Source organism: Cyprinodon tularosa, unplaced genomic scaffold, assembly GCF_016077235.1.
Source record: "Cyprinodon tularosa strain WSP-4 unplaced genomic scaffold, ASM1607723v1 ctg205, whole genome shotgun sequence".
NCBI lineage: Eukaryota > Metazoa > Chordata > Actinopteri > Cyprinodontiformes > Cyprinodontidae > Cyprinodon > Cyprinodon tularosa.
This window is the reverse complement of record NW_024038756.1, coordinates 1,112,820-1,125,356: the sequence shown is the minus strand read 5'-3', so window position 1 is coordinate 1,125,356 and position 12,537 is coordinate 1,112,820. Positions and strand designations below refer to the sequence as shown.

Genomic DNA, 12,537 nt, shown 5'->3' with positions numbered 1-12,537 from the left:
ACAATTTGAGAAAAACTCAAAATGGAAACTTGGGTGCTAAGTTTATCCAGATCAACAGCAAGAATATTATATCAATTACATTAATACAGCACTTAATAACTGAAGAGGGGATTTGTTTCTAAAAAAATAGTGCAATCTCAACTTAATAAATTTTCATTTAATCTGTCTGGTTTTATTGGCACTGGAGGCTAAACACATAAATGCCACTTTCATTTTAACTAAATCTTAAAATGTTTGAGTCATGCATGAAAATGCATGATAAAATAAATGTTGCTCCAGTTATATCAAACAGCTGAAAAACATCTAAAAACAGATGAATAGGAAAAAAAAACAAAACATGCAATACTTTTTGTTTTGTATTGGTGAAGAAGTGACAACAATCCTCTTCTAGATGTGTTTTAAATGCAGTCAGAAAAGTGTAAATATCTCTGTGCATTTATCCATGCCCAGTTAAACTCCAAAGTGGGGCACAATTGTTTGATTTGAAGCTCTTAAGTAACCATGACCGGCTGAGTGTCAGGCTCTGAAATGATTGAAGGGGTAGAGATTTGAGTTTAGACTCTACAGTCCAAACAGTGGGGAAGCGTGATGCAAAGCTCCCAAAATAAGGAAGCTTAAAAAAACCAAATGTATTTATAAAAGGAGGGATCTTTCAGGGAGCTGTCAACTGATATAATAAAAATGATGAGTGTTTTATTCCCCGGGGTATGATGCTCACCGGGAAACAGCAGCAATGTAGCAGGTGACCTCAGTACTGAATAATTCAACAAAACTTTCAGGATTAGACTGCATGTGCGTGTGTGTGTGTGTGTGTGTGTGTGTGTGTGTGTGTGTAACTAAACTGTTTATGGGAGTGTATTCCAGTGCTTGTGTCCAGCATTTGGTTTGCGTGGAACAAAAAGCTAACACCCAGGCACACAATGCCACCATTCTCTGTCGGCTTTAGAATACAAAAGTAGCTAATTTTCCCTTCAAGATCTAAAATCTCTGCTCTTGTATTAATGCAAGAGTACGGTTCTCAGAATCCATACACACTTGTCTTTATCATCTATACGTGGAAAGAGAGACACAGGAAGTTTAATTTTAAACTGGCATTTCAACAACAGATCATACTGGAGGGACAGAGAGTGAATACAAAGCATCTTGCCTTCTGCTTCTGGTCACTGTGATGCACCTGTGCAATGCCAGCAAATGTGGGCTGACAGCTTGGGCAAACACCAATCAGAAGACTCTAAAGTCACACAAGCAGGCAACATACATATAAGGCTAAACAGAGACAGAGTTGACAGAGTCACTACCTACTGTCAGCAGAGAGGACAACAACCGTCTAGAAGGCTTCATAGCTGGTCTGTGTGAATTTTGTTGTGACTCACACGTTACTGCTCACTCCTCATCTCTTCTGACTCGTTTCCTTTTCCTTCCCGTGCTTTTCCTATTTCCATATAAAATCACACACACATTGAATAAGGCTGAACCCAGATGACAACAGAGGGTGGGGCTGGGATTTTGAACAGGCCCTCCTACTGTAAGAGCTGTGCACAAGCATGAGCTGACTGGGTACCCTCCTACTGCCGCTCTCTGATTGGCTGGGGAACCAAGGCTAGTGGGGATGACAGATTGCATCATAGGGCAACAATTTGTGCTGGCGAGAGCGAGTGAGAGGTGGAGACAAAAAGAGAAACATTTCCAGTCTGAGCATAGATGTTAACCCGCTGCTTTATGATTAAATGAGAAGTCTATAGCATCTGGACGGATCTAATTATTGAACTAAGCTTAATTTTTTATATGAATTTCACCTCCAGATTTGTTATTTGTTTGTTTTTTGAAGAAAAAAATATCACCCCTTCACTTGCCAGGCACATAATCAGGAGCATGACCTAACAGAGACTACTGTAGGACGCAAAATAAAGATAGTGTCATAGATTTACCTCTTTTGCCATAAAAAAAATAATCTGGAACAACCCTGAGAGCTAAAGCTAAAGATCCTGGTAAACGTTCCAGATCCCTTTTACTTTTTCACAGTTTGACATTTTACAACTACAAACACAATCTCCTTTAACTATTACCACAATGGTTTCAAACTCCACTTTATACCGGTTGGATCAATGTCCAACATGCTTTATATGTGCCTCTGCCCCGACGCCACCAAGCTAAATGGTTTAATTGGCTACTTGGCGAGCCATCCAAATTGGAGCCCTGATAACGAATTATTTATCTGGTTCAAGTGTGTTGAACCAGGAAAAAACACAGGACAGCAGCTCTTAAGTCTGAAGGTAGACTTCACTGACTGAATTTCATGATTGGTACTAAACTAAATGAGACTGAATAGAATTACAAGACACATTTTCAGAGATGTATTTATTGATATGTTCTAAAGCCATATTTCTTCTTCTTTTTTCCTCAGTCATTCTTAATATTTTATTGGTTAATCATTTAAAGCCTGATAAATAACACTCCTTTGGATTAAACAGTACAATGTGTTCATAGTATCAAGGGGTGTGAGTATATTTGTCACAATAAGGCACCATAGCTAAAATGTGCTGCCACTAAATAAATGTTACACGGACTGCTAATGCATTGTGTCTTTATAGTGTGGTCAGAACATAATCTGGGCCAAAAGGTGACGGTTCTCACCCCATCAATCTGCCGTTAATCTGTGCGGATTGAGTCCAGTCGTTCCTCCTCCCCCGCACTGCTTCCGCTGGTTCCTCCCACACCTTTTTTTAAAAACCTCCCATCATCCAAAACTCATGGGCCTGAGACAGCTATTGTCTGTGCAACAGGAAGTCAGGGATAAGAAGATGAGAATGGAACACAGAGTACTGTAGGTACAGACAGAAGCTGTATTTCATAAACCGTTACGAACATGGCTTGCTGAGGTGTGTTTGCAAACTGATTTCAGCAAATAATTTGCCGCTTGATTGAACAGCTTTGAGAACATGTATTTTTTAATCACTCTACAAAAAGTAATTTGGAGAAGTTTCTAATAAAACATATCCCCATGCAGCACTCCAGCCTTAATTTGTTCTAATGATAGAAAAAGTAGTATAGGTCTGAGGATTGTGCTACATTTTAAATAATGGAATGGATGACAAAAAAATTAAGGAAGAATCTGACGCTGAGGCTAATCTGGGGAGTGTTTTGATTGGTGGTTGTTGAGACTCAAATTCCAAAATGTTAAATGTATTTTTTAAGAAACTAACAAGCCAGTTAGGAGAGTTGATGGTGTTAAGAATAGATGCATAATCGATGTGGTGCCATGCAAAAGAATTCAACAATGAGAGTCCCCTAGTGTGTAATTTAATCTAAGCCTTATTACAGCAGCATTGTAAAAAGCTGTACTTAAAGAATTGAATGCATCTTGAGGACAAAGAAAAAGAAATACAAGAGACTGGTCAGAGAGAATGTAAAAACAGGGTTAGGTAAGCAAACAAGGAGCCCAACACCTAAAGTTACATCTGCTGCCCAACCAGCAGATGTTGGTAGTTGTGACATACTAACAAAATAAATGTTTGATTTCTCTTCGGATTGGTCAAGATGCTGGTTTTTTGGTGATATTACTTATTAGTTCATAATTTTCACACATAGTACTGTTTAATTTACTTACTCTCTGACAAAGTCTTCTTTGCTAAGAGCCCCGTTGCTATGGAGCGTTATCTTCAGGATCTGGTGTAAATTTTAGTTTCAAACATACATCAAACACAATGTCGCTTTGCTGCGCTTACTCGCTGTTACATTTCCGGTCTATTTGATGCTTTAGAGGGCCGATTGAATCAAGAGAGAAAAAGAATCAAACATGCAACGAGAGACATTTACAATATAATCAACAGGGGTTGACGTTAAAGATTTTTACCACTTGCCCTTTAGGCAAGTGGCTTTCACATTTCATTTGCCCAGAAACAATTTTTACTTGCCCTGTATAATGTTTGATAAATATAGTTCCTCCGGAGAATTCTCTCCCCAAGAGCTGAATCATCTAGTGGAAAATCACGCGGCTTTTTCAAATCACTTGAGAATGTGTACAAAACAACAAAGATGGCGCTGGCAACGCTTGTGGGTCGTTTTCAGCGAATGTCGGTGATTTCAAAGTCATTTTGAGTGATGAATATTTATAATTATATTGCATTTGCCCGGTGGGCAAATGCAATATAATTTGTACTCTCCAGACAATAAAAACTGCTTGCCCCGGGCGATCGGGCAATGGTTAACATCGAGCCCTGATCAACATCCTCCATTTGATGACAACATGCAGAGATTGGAAACTAAGGCCCCGTCCACACGAAGTCAAGCCCTGGCCTAAAAGCACACATTTTTCACCAAACCAGCCTCTCATCCATACGAAGCCGGCGTTTCGGGGGTCTGTAAACGATCTTTTTTTTATTAAGCCTTTAGAGTGGGAAGATTTTGAAGCGGCGTTTTCGCGTTTCCATCTTTAAGCTCTAACCGCATTTTTTTTTTTACACGCATGCGTCATAGCGTCGCCTCTACAGTAAACACGCATGTGCGACACAGTATCACAACAACAATGGCGCCGTACTGTGTTGAATGGTTGCTGCTCATGCTACTCACCCTGCTGTCGGGCTTACAACAGAATCTTCTTCTTCTGGAATATCTCCAGGAAGAACAGAGCAATATCAACGACATGGTTCAGCACCTGAATTTGACTGAACCACGAAAATGGACCCAAAAATGGACGATCGCATTTATTTTACGTCTCCGTCTTTACGACAAACGTTCTGGAAAATATTAGCGTTTCGTGTTCGCTTTGACTTTGTGTAGACGGGGCCTAAAACTGAGCATGTAAATTATTCCAAATAATGCATGTGAACTGTAGCTTAGTTTGAACTTATGGTAACAGCAAAACTCACACTCACTGAACACTGAATGAGTAGAACAGCTGGCAATGATGAATGGATTATCCACCATTAAAAACATCCATTTGTAAAGATAGCACTGCAAAAGGGGCAAGGATACTAAACAATTCTCAATCAAGAGTTTGAAGGACCAAATTAAATATATATTTACAATTAAAAGCTGCATGAAATAATCTATTGAGTTGCAAATCACAAAGACATGGAACACCCAACAAAAGAAACCTGAGTGCTAGAATTACAAACAGCAGTTAAAAAAAAAACCTTAATCCTACTCATACTTGTCATCTCCTTCTTATCTGGAACTTAGTGATGGGGGCATAAGTGTCAGCAGAGACTCACAGACTCCACCAGCTCCTCTGGGGAAGCCCAGGGTGGTCCAGGACAGCCAAGAGACATAGTACCTTCAGCATGTCCTGGGCCATCCCCTGGGCCAACTCCTAGTGTAATGTGCCTGGAACACCTCCCAAGGGAAGCGTCCAGGGGAGCTACCAAAAAAGATGTTCGATCCAACTCAACTGATTGCTCTTGATATGGAGGTGAACTGGCTCTACTCTGAGGCCCCCCTCTATGGCCTAAGATCCTCACCCTATCTATATGGGGATGTCCAGCCACCCTGCTGAGGAAGCTAAATTAGCCGCTTGTGTCTGGGATATTGTTCTGTCATTATCCAGATTACATAACTATAGGTGATGGTATGAACATAGACTGACTGCCTCTCAGCTCAACGCTCTCTTCACCACAAGAGACGCAATATCCGCATCACACCAGGAGCTGCATCCATCTGTCTGTCCATCTTCCACTCCATTCTCGTCTCACGTGTGAACAGGACCCCAAGATACCTGAACTTATCCACTTGGGTCAGGAACTCTCCTCTAATCCTAAAAAGGGTATGCAACCTTTTTCCGATCGTAAGCAAGGACTTGGTCTTGGAGGACTGATCTTGATCACAGCCACTTCTCAATCTTCTGTGAACCGCGCCACCAAATACTGTAGGTTTTGGCAAGAGAACACCAGCAGACCCATGTTATTAACAAAAAGCATGGGAAAAAAAACAAAAATTCCTTAAATCAGACCCCCTCCGGCCCTTTCCCACTCTTAGAAGCCCTTTTTGTCTAAATCTTTGTCCATGAAGGTTATGAACCATGTGCTTCCCTGTCCCTGCTCTTCTGGAATGACATAAAGATAGTTGGACATGCCAGGCATAGGGTGACTGCTTTCAGGCAAAAAAAAAAAAAAAAGTGGTTTTAGAATAAAGCAGGATGATATTTAACTATTCCAATGTATTCTGATATAAACCCTTTTGTAAATTCATGAACTATCCTTTAAAGCCTCATAATTAATGATCAGAAGCTAGATTACTTTTTTAGCCAGAATTATTGCCTATCATGCCAAAAGTAAGTGGTTTTTAAGCTTTCTATGAGCTATCTAAACAAATATGAGCTTATGCATATATGACAGATAATGTATGCACAAATAAAAACAAACTTGTGCAGCTAATTCTTGAATTCAAAATTCTTTATAATGGCATTTTGCTATGTCCCTTTCAAAAACCTAAAGTCTCTTTAGCCCATGCAGTATCTTCAGAGAGGAAATGTAAGTTGTTTAACTCAGATGCAAGAGTTTAGTTCTCATGTCTTCATACACAAACACGCTTTTCTACAAAATACTGAAGGTGTTGATACCAAAGAAGAAAGTTGCAGAGATAGCACTTTTATCCAATGTGTCCGCGTCCCAATGCTCTTCCCTAGATTTTTTAATTAGTTTTTCTTGGCCCTGTTCCCTGAAACATTGCCCTGCATCTAACCTTGTAGCTAAGCGACAACCACATCGCATCACACCTTGGCTGCAACAACATGAAGTGTTTCAAGGTTTCTACCCAAATATGTATTACCTCTGTATTAACCTAGGTACTAAATGTACCTTAAAAGGCTTTGCCTTAGTATTTCATGGTGGTAAAAGTTTTAATCCTTTCTCAAAATGTGTGTTTTATTTAAAATTATTGAAAAAAAGTATGCTAATACAGTTTAGATTTAAAATATCTAGAAATATTAGAGAATGTACAAAAAAGTATTAAGGTCTTACTTCATGTCTTTGTTTTCTAGCTGTAAGGTAGATTTCTGGCTGTTCAGCGCTACATAAAAAAGAAGAAGAAGAATAAAAACAAACAGAAGGACACCGATATGAGACAGAGGGTAAACATTAAAATGTGTCAATTCAGAGTTCAGGATTCACATAATATTAACTTTTGCAATAGTTGGAAAATCTACAATGACAAGTTTGAATTTTGCAGATTTACTGAACCACTATACACTAAGGTTTGGATACATTTCGCTTAGGGAGTTGCAAAGAAATAACATATTTTTTTATACATCAAAAAGCCTCTGGCTTAATCTAACAGAAATTGTGTTGCTCTTTTTTTCTTCTATAAAAGTCTTGCATACCTCCAGGCACATATCTGACTTTTTAAGCATAATTTGTTGAGATGCAACATTCCCCCACCCCACCCCCACCCCCCATTGCACTTGTACTACTGGCAATAAAGCTGTTCGTCAGCATGGTTACACAACTGCCATGCTTGACCTAAAAGAAAAAGAAAATACACCTTATGATGCTACAACCCTGATAATTGCTAATATTTGTTGTATATGAATATATAAACTTATAATATTCAACCATGTCTGGATTGAAAAAAAAAAAGATGCGATAGTTTTAAACATAATGTATTTTTGAAAATTCTCTGAACTTGTCCAAATGAATTAATAAGCGCCACAAATTAAATGAAATCACTTTACACTTATTCCTAAGGTGAGCATACATAAACCTCTATATCCAGTACCTACCACTCCTGTCGGTAAGACTACACTAATGTGTAAAGTTTTGGTGTTTCTCCTTATAAAGACATGTAAAAACATAAAAGCACATCATTAGTGCTGGCACCCCTCTGATCTCCTGCACAGATCAGTCTTAAGGGTTCACATACATGTATGTCTATATATAGAGCTATCAGTTCTTATCCCCTTCCTACCATTGACGGTCACGTGCTCCAAGCGGCACATACTATTTTAGAAAGCAGTTATGCCATCTAAAGAAATGACAGAGAGCTACTGAGGATAGACATCTAGCTAAATATTGCAATTTAAACATAATTTCAGAAATCCCGACTATATTAGCAGCTAACTACCACACACCAGTGGCGGCCGGCCCATAGGGGGCGCTGGGGCACCGCCCTCCCTGATAAGAAGAGAGAAACGTAAAATATATTTTTAGAAATTAAATCATAAATGTCAGTTTTACTCTCTAGACTGTGTACCTATAAGCAAAACAAATTATATAAACTACATTTCCCTATCTACTGTCATTAATTTGTGGATTTCCACAGACAGACTCCTACCGTCTCTGTTCTGGGGGCTGTGATCAGACTGACCCACATTTGCAGAGAATCTGTCAATCATGTACTTTTGCTAGGTGAATTTAATGGCCAATCAGCGTCTCGGAACTTTATGGTCTTGGGGCGCTGAAAATACTGCGCTTTTACAGGCTTCTGAACCCAAGCGCAGGTGCAGACAATGAGAGGGACGATGGCGAACGTAACAAGGAAGATGCAGCTTCCACCAAATTCGGTGAGATCCTTATTTATCTACCCGTTTGCCGGAAGAACATCCCTGTTGTAGGATATGAACATTTCATGTCATGGTTATTGTGACTGTGACGAATCCACCTCCTCGCTTAAAACAACCTCTCTAACTTTGCGCGCCACACACACGTTCCTGCTATACTGTGTTTGTGAGGACCAATACACTCGCGCTGAGCCCAGTAGCTCCATGAACTTAAAACACACAAGCTGTTCCTGATTACCTGCTGGCATATTGAGGGTGCACACTTAATATTTCAGTGGGGTTAGCCGTGTGTGTGTGTGGTATGTGGGGGGTGTGGGTGTGTGTGTGTGTGTGTGTGGTGGGTGTGGGTGTGTACGTGTTTATGCTATGGGGACTTGTCATCTTCAGTCTGGCTGCATCTTTGCTGGGTTCAAATCCAGTTTGGTGTAATTGAATAAGTCAACGAATCTGTGTAAAAGAATTAAGTTGTAAAAATTATTTGTTTTTGTAAATTAATTGTTTGTGGAGGTAATATATGGACAAAACTGATTAATGAGAAGAAATCAGAAATAAGAGAGCCTGAGGTGAGGGGCTTAAACTATTTAATGAGGGCTGTGGGAAGAAAAGCGGCAATTTTTGTTGTCTGTTTCTTTGTTACATTGCTGGTAACTGGAGGGAGGCTGAGGCCCAGAGTATCTGGTATATGTTTAGTTTCTTTTGCACCCTGTTTTGATTTTTTGAGCTCAATAAATCAGCAACACCGGTAACCCGACTGAGCCTGGATTCTTGGAGGCCAAAGAACCCCGTCACAGTGACCCAAATCATCACTGTTATTATATAGTAAATTAAATCATTACTGTTAAATTGTATGTATTGTCCAATTGTTTAATCGAATTCTTATTCCGGATTAGTTGGAGACATACACTAGGCTATATCAGCCCCACCAAAAATATTTTTCACCAGCCGCCACTGATATATATATATATATATATATATATATATATATATATATATATATATATATATATATATATATATATATATATATATATATATATATTTATATATTTAATCCCTTCCACTGGCCTTGGCCCCCCATGTCCATTTAATATAGATCCGCCCCTGCCACACACCTTACAAATGCATATTCTGTTGCAAAAACCTGCCTGGTTTCCAATGTCTTTACTGCAGTTAGTATCAGCGGGATTTTTCAAAACATATTGGGGTTTTTTTTGTGTTTTTTTTTTTTTGTATTTCAAAAAAACAAAAAGGCATAAAAATCTCTGTTCAAATCAAGTGTTATTGCAAAGCACTTTATCAATGGCTGGCACAAGAAATCCAATGTTTTTATTTAACCGGTTGTTTTAATGATAGAGTTACCTTCAGGCAAAACAGGTGTGGAAAAGTAAATTATGTGAGATTAAGGCTTCAGACAAACATTGAGCTTATCACAACATAGGTTACTAAAAGCAGTGATTGATAACCATAATGCACAGTACATATGGTTGTTTCTGCTTTTTCCTATGTCTCTCCACTAAATTTTTTCATCCTTGAAATCACAGAGTGGATCATTTTAAATTTGATGTTAAAAACCTTAAAAGCTTTAATTTACCTGATGCTGATGGGATTAGATTTAAACAAAACCTCACATCTTAACTTGACATTTCTGATCGAGAATGCACAGTTATGAATTAAAAGCATGTAGTTTTCAATAAGTAAGAAATTAATGAAAAAGGGGGGATTAAGTGGAAGTTTTAAACATTGAAAAATATCACATCCCTGTTTGAATGCCGGGTCTTTGTGTGCACACAGTTTCAACCTCTTCCTGGTTGATTTCTGACTTGCCCTTATTAAAGATGCACAAGGTAACTCTGGAGGGGCTGCAGAGAGCCACAACACAGGTGACAAAATCTGTTGTGGAGAAGTCTTTATGTTTTGCGCTCCTTAAATCTGGTCTATTTGGCAAGATGAGGCTTTGAGAAGAAAATGTGACAATTCATTTCATACTGCTACTATCTTTAATTTAATTTAACTGCAAGTATTCTAGGGTCTATGCCCTAACCACTAGGTCGCCATTCCCGACTATCTAGGGAACATACTGTAACAGTAATGTATAGAGTACGTTACGTGAGTGGAAAAAACACTGCTGTAGTCTTTAAAAAACTTTATTTCAATCTCTTAATAAAGTAAAACTTTATCAAGAGACTATGGAAAAAAACATTGAAGTAGACATCAAGTTCCAGCAGAACGACTTTGATTAATAGATACAGGAGCAGCTCAGATGGACTCCTAGATGCAGCTCATTTGCCTCTCCGATTATAAACGCTAATGCAGATTCTGTCTGTAACAACCTCCTGATATGTGATGACTTTAAACCAAATCAACTAATTCTCACCTTATTGAAATGAATAAATGAATCTACCTACAATGACATTCAATATTCTTACACTGATTTTACGAGAAACATCTAAAGTGAAGTGGAATATGCATAAGCTCGTTTGGCCAACATCATATAGATGGAAATTTTATAAAACATCAAAAAGGAAAAGAACAAGATGCACACATTTTTATCCTCATGCTTCTCTTTCATCAGCTGACCCCACTTTTCTTACCATACGCTTGGAAGTATTTCAGTGAAAATGGGTCTGTGCCACAGGGTAGAGGAACTGACCCTGAAATAATTTGTTTCTTTAAATAACCGAGGGAATAGAAGCCATGAGTCAAACAGCATTAACACAAACAGATAGTTTGGTCAGTACTGAAACTGGACCACAGTGCTGTTTCAGGTAGGTGGAAATATATCAGACTGATCCTGTTGAAGGGAAATGTGCAGAGTTTAGAACTATGTCATAACATGAGAGATTTCAGGCAAACGAAAGAAAAAAGGTCAAAAGAAGAGTTTATGTAAGAGCTGAACACACAGAAGAAAGGCACGTCAAATATAATGTGAAAACAATGGAACTTTGCCATGGGCTTTTTTTTTTGCTTCCACAGCTCAACATCATGCACAGAAAAGAATGTTGGAGAATCTACATTTTTTTATTGAGCCATAAACATTTTTAGGGACTTCAAAAAATAAAGAAGACATATTTGCTTAACTGTAAGTAAAGCCTAATATAATCTGCATTTTCATAATTTAGTAATTTACTCCAGAAAGTAATAATATTAATGCATTTTATCTATGAAGAACTTTACATTTATATAAGCAGATCTCAAAGCAGTAAGTATTTTTATCCTTCAAACCTTTTATTTTGTAATGTAGCCACAGTTTTCTTATTGACATTTAAAGCGAGATATTTCTGAAGTAGGAGAAATTAACCCAATCACTTGCTTATTTTTTTTTTTAATAAAAATCTGAAAACAGTATCTGTTTCAGTGAGTCAAAGTAAAAAAAAAAAAAAACCTATTTGCTGCAATTAAAGCTGCCTTACATTTTGCCCGTTCTTTTGGTTATCAAAGTTCTCACACTCAGTAAAATTCTCAGTGAAATGAAGGTATTGATCTAGCCTGGATATGCTTTGGTCATTTTGATTGTCCCTGAAAAAAGGATCTCATGACATGATGCTGCCACCACCGTGCTTCCCAATGAGGATGTTTTAGCAGGTGGGAGTTTTTTTTAACACTCATCATGTTTTGAGTGTAGGCTGAAAAGTTCACTTTTCTGTTACATCAAAACTGAAAACTTTTTTGTAGAATTAAGAAATCTGCTGGCTTTCTTTATGCCCCTCAATAAATCTTGAGTATTTTTCTGCACAAAAGATTCTCCCACTTTCTTTGATAGATGTTCTTCCTCTTCCTGATACCATCTGATAGATGGTCATTTCTTGAGAGGTTTACATCTGTAATATAATTTATTTTCTCTATCCTTTTTTAGCTTATTTATAAATAAACTATTTATAAATATGAAAAAATTATGAAATGATTTAAAATTTGTAATCCCCATTATAATTTTCATAACATAAACGACTATAGCATTAACAACTATTATAAGACATTATTAACACAGCGAATCTGGTTTGATGCAATCTGAACTCAGACATCCAAGGATTAAATTAATTACAATTGGG

At 37.9% G+C, this 12,537-nt stretch overlaps 1 protein-coding gene across 6 annotated transcripts in view; it reads right to left on the bottom strand.

Moving 5' to 3' along the window:
- The window catches only part of trim3b (tripartite motif containing 3b), a 40,390-nt gene that overhangs the window by 17,983 nt on the left and 9,870 nt on the right, over positions 1 to 12,537 (bottom strand). Inside the window, exon 2 of one of the 6 annotated variants that reach the window (XM_038285000.1) lies at positions 6,957 to 7,005. The exons of 3 other annotated variants lie outside the window; for them this stretch is intronic. The gene's annotated coding sequence lies outside the window, so the exon portion shown is untranslated. Of the gene's footprint in view, positions 1 to 1,298; positions 1,449 to 6,956; positions 7,006 to 12,537 lie in introns of those variants that run through there. 2 more of the 6 variants (XM_038285001.1, XM_038285003.1) reach the window with 2 other exon arrangements.